This window comes from Alexandromys fortis, unplaced genomic scaffold (genome assembly GCF_014885135.2).
Source record: "Alexandromys fortis isolate MF-2015 unplaced genomic scaffold, M_Fortis_MF-2015_v1.1 scaffold_289, whole genome shotgun sequence".
Taxonomy (NCBI): Eukaryota; Metazoa; Chordata; class Mammalia; order Rodentia; family Cricetidae; genus Alexandromys; species Alexandromys fortis.
In genome coordinates, this window is record NW_026068168.1 from 340,046 (window position 1) to 349,135 (window position 9,090).

Consider the following 9,090-nt stretch of genomic DNA (forward strand, 5'->3'; position numbering starts at 1 on the left):
AGAAAAAAGTAAAATTGGAGTTTTGGGGTGTAGTTAATTCCATGGTAGAGTACATTCCTCAGTTTCACACACAAACAAGTACATGAAAACATAACGTGAGAGCTGGAGAGGTAGTTGAGCTAGCAAAGTCCTTGCAGCACAAGCAGAAGGACCTGAATTTAATCCTCAGAAGCCAGATAAATGCTGTGCAAACTGGCCAGGCAGTGGTTGTGCACACCTTTAATCCCAGCACTCAGTAGACAGATGCAGGCGGAACTCTGTGAGTCTGAGGCCAGCCTGGTCTACACAGTGAGTTCCAGGACAGCCAGGGCTACACTGACCCTGTCTCAGTGGGAAAGAAGAAAAGCTGCGCAGAGGTAAACACTAGGTCACCAGCTTGGCCTCACTGGAGAGCCCCTGGCCAATGAAAGAATTTGTCTCAAAATCCAAGGTGGGGTCTAGGCATGCTGGTAAGTGACTTTACTTTAATTCCCAGCACTTGGGAGACAGAAGCAGCAGATCTCGAGTTCAAGGCCAACCTGGTCTACAAAGCAAATGTCCAGGCTCATGAGAATTACATGATGAGATCCTGTCTCAAAAGGAAAAAAAAGGGAGGGGGGACTGGGAAGAAGGCCCAGTAGGTAAAGTGCTTGCTGCATAAGCTTGAGGACCCAAATTCAGATCCTTAGGATCCATGAGGGTATTGTGGTATATGCCTATTATCCTAGAACTGTGAAGTAGAGACAAGGAAGATCCCCAGCACTCACTCACTGGTCAGGTGGTTTATATTAAGTCCAGTTAAGTCCAGTGTGTATAAACTGGTGAGCTCCAGGTTCAATAAGAGGCCCTGTTTGAAAAGCAAATAAAGTTGAATATCAACTTCTGGCCTCCACATGCTCACACATCTGCACACACATGCACAGACACACACACAAATTAAAACCAACATGGACAATACCTGAGAAACTGTACCAGAAGTTGTCCAATGACATGAAAATGTACACACATGAATATGCGTGCACACGCGCACACACACACACACACACACACACACGACTGTTTAAATAAGTCTACCTGTGTGAATTATTTCAAAATCAAAAGACAGCCCTACAAAAACTACACCCAAATTCCTACATTTTTTACGAAAACTTCACTAAGTAATACCAGAACAGCCCTGGGCAACCGAACCTTTGCACATTTAACTCTGTCCAATAAGACATGTTAATTTATTAGTTTAGTTCCATGTGCTGTTTGAATCCATAAAATGGACTCCGATAGACCAGAAGTGTTTTCAGCTAATTCAAGTCTAAGGACACATACACACACGTGACTCAGTGGCAAAGCTATTTAAGAAAATAATCCCTGCACCATGGTCTGCCTTCCAAGAAGTTGAAAGACAACTAATACTGATAGACAGATTTCTATCAACATTTAATGAAGATCTCAGGGGGCAGGAAAACAGAATGAAATTTACAGACCTCTTGTCTCAAATGGGAAAGTTCACATTTAGATAGATAAGAAGGCAGAGAAAGACCAAGTTTAAGGGCTGGGCCATGGGATTCACATGCCCTTACCCACCCCCCATGTATGAGTGCATGTCAGTTTCCAGCCAGGCCATGGTGGTGCACACCTTCAACCCCAGTACTTCGGAGGCAGAGGCAGGTAGATCTCTCTGAGTTTGAAGGCAACCTGGTCTACAGAGTTCCAGGATATCCAGGGCTACAAAGAAGCCCTGTCTCGGGGGGAAAAAAAATGTCAATTTCCTTGGCTGGAAAATGGAAACAGTGAATATAATCCACAGCAGAAAGTTCTATAAAGTCCTCATCACGAGATAATATGATGATAATGATAATGTGATAAGGGGTTTGGTGCCAAGTCTGACAACCTGAGTTTGATACCCAGTACCCACATCAGGGAAATAAAAAACTCACTCCTACAAGTTGTCCTGACTTACACACACACACAGAGACACAAATAAATGAAAATGTAATTTTAAAAAAATAAAATATTCATTGCAGGGACACTGTGGTAAAATCTATTTCTTTATTCACACACCAAAATTCACAATTTTTTGTTGTTGTTTTTTCTCTTGAGGTAATAGGAATTGAATCAAAGGCCCCATGCATTCGGAACTGAGACATGCACTCTGCAACCAAGCTGTTGCTTCTTTTTCTACCTCTTCAATGTTAAGATTACACCCATAGCTGGGGACTGAACACCAGGCCTCTTGATGGCTAGGCAAGTAGCCTGGCAACTGAGCTATATCCTTAGCCTCTTCTTTTGATTTTTCTATATGTATAGAAAGATGCTCAAAAAAATTACAGGAGTTCACAGTCCAGCAACTGGTCAATTGGGGGGCTCTTTTATAGTTCAGATAAAAACACAGACACTGATATGTAAAACTGGTATTCAAGGAGACGGTTCAGTCAGTACAGTGCGGACATGAGTTTAATCCCTGGAGACCCATGTAAAAATGTGGTTGCTGCAGCCTGCGTCTATAATCCCAACAGTGAAGAGAATTCTTAGGATTTGGGGGTCAGCCAGTCTAGCCAAATTAGTGAGCTCTGGGCTCTGTGAGAAATGCTGCCTGAAAAAATAACGTCGATAGCTATCAATTTAAGACGCATATCAACCTCTGACTGCCACCATGCATACACACATGCAACCAGAAACACAAGTGCAAAAACATCTACATACACATGAGGACACACAAAAACATACTTCAAGATCATTTACAATTCCACAGCCCTACACCACCTACTAAAGCACACAAACTTAAGACGTAGAGATAAATATATAAAACTTGAAGGTATTTCTAATTCTCTGGACTGATCTGATCGTCCTGGTTACTTTCCTGTTGCTTTGAAGAGATAACATGACCATGGCAACTTGTAGAAGGAAAAACACATTGGGACTTACAGTTTCAGAGGATTAATTAGTCCATAACCGTCCAGCATGGCAGGGAGCATGGCAGCAGGCAGGCATGACACTGGCGCAGTAGCTGAGAGCTTACATCTGATCCACAAGCACAGGGAGAGAGTGAGCTAACGGAATGCTGTGGGCCTTTGAAACCTCAAGGCCCACCTTCAATGATACGCAAACTCAACAGGACCACACTTCCTAAACCTTCCAAAAAACATTTCCACCAACTGGGAAACAAGCATTCAAATATATGAACAAACGGAGGTATTCGCATTTAAACCACAATAATCTTGGATCAAAGGCAATTGTCAGCAGCCCACAGATCCTGGTAGCCCACCCTTACTGAACAGCAATCAGCCCCCATTTCCAGTGTCCCCCAAAGGCCTTGCCTTGGTGTGACTCTCTGGACCTAGCAGAGTACCCAGCATTTACCCAACAGCAAAACCGAGGTAATTTTTAAATGAGTATTTATCTAATACCATAAAAGGGGTAAAATGCCTTCCTTTTTCTTTTAGTAGTACTGCCAAAATGGAGTTCTCCAACCCGAGTAAGAAGGTATCCTGGGGTAGATGGGAGCCTTACACCCCAAATCATCCATACCAGTCCCCACAGGTGTGGGGGGGGAGGGAGGAAGGGAGGGAGGGAGAAAGAGAGAGAGAGATTAAAGGCTTGAAAAGCTTTAGGGGGCCATTTTAATAAGTGGATCGAGTGAATTTCAACTTTCATCGTTGTACTAATTACCCAGGTGGATGGATGGTTCCATGGAAATCTGCAGCACACTTGGACACGAAATCCCTTTAAAAATAAAAGCGCCATCTACACTCAACACTCTTTCATTTCTTCTATGTGTCTTCTAGAAATGACTCAAATGGTAAATTTCTTAGAGCCATCAAGACCCATTTGCTATCCTAAACTGACGCCTGGGGGAAAAAGGTGCTTGCTCCTCTTACAGTCAGTCCTGTGTCCTCTTTCAAGTTAAACCAGGGACTAGCTCCGAGCAAAACACAAGTCAGGTCAAGGCGCACACACCAAAGCAGAACAGAAACAAACACTTGCACTAGCAGTGAGGCTTAGGTTTTGGTTGGGGGGGGAGGCTGTTTTAGGTTTTGCTCCACAACACTTGGTAGGAGCTGACCCTAACTGCGGAATTTACAGTGCGTAGGGCTTTGAGAACGCCAGACACTGCAAAAAGAAAAAGAATAAAGAAAAAAAAAGAAAGGAAAAAAAAAAAAAAAACAAGCCCTGAGCTCCTGATTGCGCACTGGTCACGCACGTGAAGCCCAGGCCTCATCCAGCACCGGCGGGCCTCCAGCCTCCCAAAGTTGTCACAAAACCCGGAGATCACCAATGTTCAAAGGCGCACCCCTCCCACATAAACTCCCGCTCCCAGCACCCGTCTCTGCGTAAGGGAAATTCCTAAGACGGGGATGTGGGTGAGGGCAGATCTGGAGAACCCCTCCCCAGCCCCAAAGCAACAGGTTTACACCCTCCCCAGGCCGCGCGGGGCGGTCCCTCACCCTTACCTAGCCGGGGGAGCCGCCCTTCACCGGTGTCAACCCCCCAAGCCTGGTCCCGAGACGAGATGTGTGGAGAGAGGGCTCCTGGACTTCCTTGACAGTTTGTGCCTCGGAAACTGAGCACAGGCGGGCCAGCCTCTCTCCCCCGCGCGCCGCCGCGCGTCCACTGGGTTCCGGGAGCGCCGGCCCGCGCCTCGAGGATGAATGGGGCTCCCCTCCCCCACAAGGGGATCCCGCTCGGCCCCCAAGTCCCAAAGCGACCCAGGTCAGCCCAGCCAGCCCCCTCTGGGGCCGCAGACAAAGAGATGCAGGGACTAAGCGGCAGCGCTTCCCTAAACTTGCTTGTCCCCCTCCCCAAAACAAAGGCGCACCCAGGCCTTTCCCGCCCCCCGCGCGCGCGGCCACTTTGGGGAGCGGCCGCCCCGGAGGTATTGTTCAGCATGCAGGGAGCGCGCCAGCCCGGGGGTGGGGGGGGCACGCGGGAATTTGCCCCTCCTGGAGCTCCAGGGTCGGACCTCCGCGTTAGGGGTCACCGCCAAGCCCCTGGGCCCGAGAAGTTTGCGCCCCTGCCCGGCGTGCACTCACCTCGCCGCGAGCCGTGCAACTTGTGGCCGCGCTCTGTGCGTACTGGCGGGTTCACCGTCACCAAGCCCTGGCCACGCAGAGGCCAACGAGGGCCAGGCGCCCCAAAGCAGCCGCGCGCCGCCCCCGGCCCGCCACCGAGTCCCCGAGAAGAGCGGGCGCTGGAAAGTTTCGGTGGCGAATGGCGGCCGGAGGGCGCTGCAGCGGCGGCGGGGCGGGGGCGCTGGCGGCTTGTCGCTCCCGAGCGTCGAGACTGGGGGGGCTGGGCTGGGAGCGGCGGCGGCGGGAGAGGGCGGGACGGCGGGAGGGACCGACACGGCCAAGTGACCTCCGCTGGGAGCGGACGCGAGCGCGCCTACCCTGGTTGGGAGACGTGCCAAGGGGGTCGCCAGCACGCCGCCCTCCCCAGACACCTGGAGGAGGCACTCTTCAGATCAACCCTCCCCGACCGCGTCCCCGCCGGCCCCTCCCCCTAGCGCCTGGGGGGGGGGGCGCGTCCCCACGCGGCAGCCCCTCCCCCACTAAGGGCTAGGACGCCAGGCCCGCCCTCACCCCTACCAAGTCCAGACCCAGCCCCCCGGGGGCAGGGAAAGACTTACATCCCTGTAGTTCTTCACCCTAAAGCCTCCCCACCCCCACTCCACTCCGCCCCACGCCCAAGGTGGAGGAGGGAAGCCCAAGCATTGCCCTCTGGGCCCCAACACGGTCTCTAGCTTTTTTTCTACAGGCTCCGAGAGGAATGAGGGGAACAGGGCCCCCACAAACATACCCAATCCCAAACCCTGGCACTCCAAGGTGGCTTTGAGGGGGATGAGAACAAGGGCCACCCTGCAGGTTGGGGGAGGGAATGGTAACCCAAGCCACTGAAAGTGTTACCATCCCCCACCTCAAAGATGAAGCTGCCCAGCTGGCCTAGGAGGTCCTCGTGCAACCCGTCTCCAGGAACATCTCCTTCAAAACTAATGATTTAAAGCCCCCCCCCCCCCAAGTTGCCTCTACGCCCACCCACAAAAAAAAAAAAAAAATGAGGACTCGGGCGCAGCCATGACCTTTGCAAAACACCTCCCAGCCAGGAATCAGAAAAGCAGAGAGGAGAAGCTTCAGAACAAGACGAAGACACAAATAAACTGGGGAGGGGAATGTTAGGGTACTGAGGTCCTTAGATCTGTAAATCCCCACCCCCAGGCCTGAAACCGCAGGCGCTGGCAAAGTGTTTTCTGTTGCCATGGCTGGTAAGGCCCAGCCGTGGTGCTTCTTCCTCGCTTCTTCCTCCCTTCCACATTGGTGACGATTCCCCCAACTCCCGGCTTTAATTCAATTAAATAAATATCCGGCCCTCCTCAGCACCTTTGGTGTCTGCCTTGTTGAGTATTTTTAAAATCAATTTGCCCCTCCCTTAGGCTTCTAATGAGCTTGGTGCTAAGAGCCCAGTAACACTCAGCAATTTAAACTCTAACCTCACTTGCTCCTTCCTTGAACACTAGGCATTTGTTGCTCTGGTGGTTGGGGGGAGGGGGGAGAACTCCGGGCGAGTTTTTAAGGGGCCGGTTCTCCATCATACAGGCGGACCTAAAAATTACCTTGCAAAATATTGCTGCGAAACGTCAAAGATGTCAAACGACTGTTGGTACACCGTTATTAGAGCGCATCAATAAAAAATACACACTTACACAGTCTCCATAATTGTGAATCAGCAGAACACTGGCTTATTAGCTATCGGCTGCCACTGAAGTCCCCCCACCCCAAAGGATTTGGTGGGGCTCCCTTGAGCCTGCCCTTCGTAGCTCCCGGGCTCCTGAGCTCGTGCAGACTGATGCTGAGGCTGAGGTATTACAGAAGGGTGCAATCGCAAACCCGAGCCCGCTCATGATGCAACCCTGGCCCGGTTTACACGTGCTTCCCTTCCCCCACTGCATGCTGGTGGTAGCACTGCGTTTTTTCCGCCTGTAGGGTCACATTGTGGTTGATTGATTCTCCTTTCGCCTTGCTCAGTCATTCAGATTTGGAAAGTAAATAACAAGTTGACATCATTACAGCTTCAGGCTTTACCCGGTCGTCAGCTCTCGGCTACCGCAGACCCTCGAGTAGCTGCGCATCAAACCCTACCCACCTAGCCTGCCCGGCTTGCCTTGTCCAAATTAGTGCTTGGTAATTCCAAACTGAAGTTGGTTAAAAGCTTCCCTACATGTTTCTATTACTTGGCAAGTAATGATCATTTTTAAAGAATGGGAAAGTGGTGGGAAAAAAAATCTCATTTTTCATATAGGGTGCAGAATGACTAGGTTTTATTACAGGCCTCCTCTGACTAAGGAAGTGAGAGGTTTGATTCTCTTTTGCCAGCACGATATAGTATGGCAATAATCCCAGTTCTTGCTTTTCGACAGTCAAGGACTAGGGATGTGGAGAGAAGGCTCGATGATTAGGAGCACTTACTCCTCCTACAGGGGACTAAGGTTCAGTTCCTAGCACCTTCAAGACAGTTCACTGCCGCCTGTAACGCTGGTTCCAGAAAATTCTGTGCCCTCATTCTATGCTCCTATGACTCCTACATGCATAGGCACATGATTCTCAAAGGTACACATAGACCTAAGAATAACGACTAACTAACCCTTGTTTTGCTTTGTTTTAGAAAGAAAGTTAGTAGAGGGCTATGGATAAGATCCCAAATGTTGGAAGGCTGAGGCAGGATTAGAATGGGATATATAGCAAGACCCTATCCAAAAAAAAAAATTAAATCAAGGGCTTGTAATAAAGACTCATAGGAACCACCACAACTTTGTAAGAACTAAAGACAAGAAAACAAGCCCCTTTTTAAATAATAAAATTAACAAAATTCTCTCCAAAGTGCTACTACATGAGTGGAAAATTAGACTGTTTTATTTATTTACTCTGGCTGTCTGTTGTAGGTGCTGGTGTGGAAAAAAACATGAAAATAACAGAGAAGCAGCTAGTGCCCTCTAAAGAGGAAAAAGAGTAAGGTACACTGTGTGTGTGTGTGTGTGTGTTGGTGAACACTTTGCAAAAAGAAATTGACTTGCTGAATTGCTTTCAATTTGTTCATGTATGCCTTTGTGCAACACTGAGATTGTTCTTTTCTCAACAGCGATGGCTTGAGATATAATACCAAAAACGAGAAAGAAAAAAGTGAGCTAAATTTCATCAAAATTATGGAATTCTGCAAAAATACTGTTAAGAATGGAAGACAAGCCAAAAACAGAGAAAACAGTTGTAAAACCCATGCCTGAAAAAGTATTGGCATTAAAAAATATACAAAAACCTCTCTTTGTTTACTTTTAAAATTATGTGTCCATGTGTCTCCGAACATGAGTGTAAGTGCCTGTGGAAGCCAGAAGAGGGTGTTGGAAACCCTGGAGCTGGAGTTGCTGGCTATTGTGAGCTGTCCATGTGGTGCTAGAACAAAACCTTTATAAAAACAACACTCGTTCCTACCAGCTGAGCCATCTTTCCAGTGCCCAAAGAAGTCTTAACCTTCATGCGGTAAGAAACACATTAGCAATAGATGGGAAATAAAATAAGGCTGAAGAGGTGACTCATGCATAAAGGCCAGAACTGAAGCAAATGAACTCCTGGAAGCTCCCCTCTAGTGTCCATTCACATGCCTATGCACATACAAATATATTCAGGTCAATAAATGTAGCTTTAAAGACTTAGTTCTTTGTCCTAGTGTGGTGGCACACACCTTTAGTTGCAGCACTTGAGAGGCAGAGTTAGCCAGATCACTGTTGGAGGTTAGCCTTGTCTACATAGTGAGTTCCAAGCCACCCATGAATACATGGTGAGAACCTATCTAAAAATAAGTTAAATAAATAAATAAAATTTGATCTTTTTACTATATCTTGTGACATAACTCTTATACAACTGAAAAGAAATTGAAAGAGGTACCAAAAATACAACTGTCAATGGTGTGGGAAGACCTTCTGTCTATGTGTTGCTTTTATTGGTTAATGAATAAAGAAGCTGCTTTCGGCCAATGGCTTAACAGAATAAAGACAAGTTGAAAGAGATGTGAGAGAGAGAGAGAGACAGAGAGAGAGAGAGAGACAGAGAGAGAGAGACAGAGAGAGAGAGA

The 9,090-nt window shown here is 48.2% G+C and overlaps 1 protein-coding gene across 16 annotated transcripts in view; it reads right to left on the minus strand.

The window, feature by feature from the left end:
* Positions 1-6,689, minus strand: part of Tbl1x (transducin beta like 1 X-linked) — a 168,536-nt gene extending 161,847 nt beyond the window's left edge. For 11 of the 16 annotated variants that reach the window (XM_050128291.1, XM_050128292.1, XM_050128296.1 and 8 more), the window contains exon 1: positions 5,004-5,229. The gene's annotated coding sequence lies outside the window, so the exon portion shown is untranslated. Of the gene's footprint in view, positions 1-2,898; positions 2,995-4,424; positions 4,493-5,003; positions 5,230-6,670 lie in introns of those variants that run through there. The other 5 variants (XM_050128287.1, XM_050128286.1, XM_050128290.1 and 2 more) reach the window with 4 other exon arrangements.
* Positions 6,690-9,090: the final 2,401 nt, after the last annotated feature.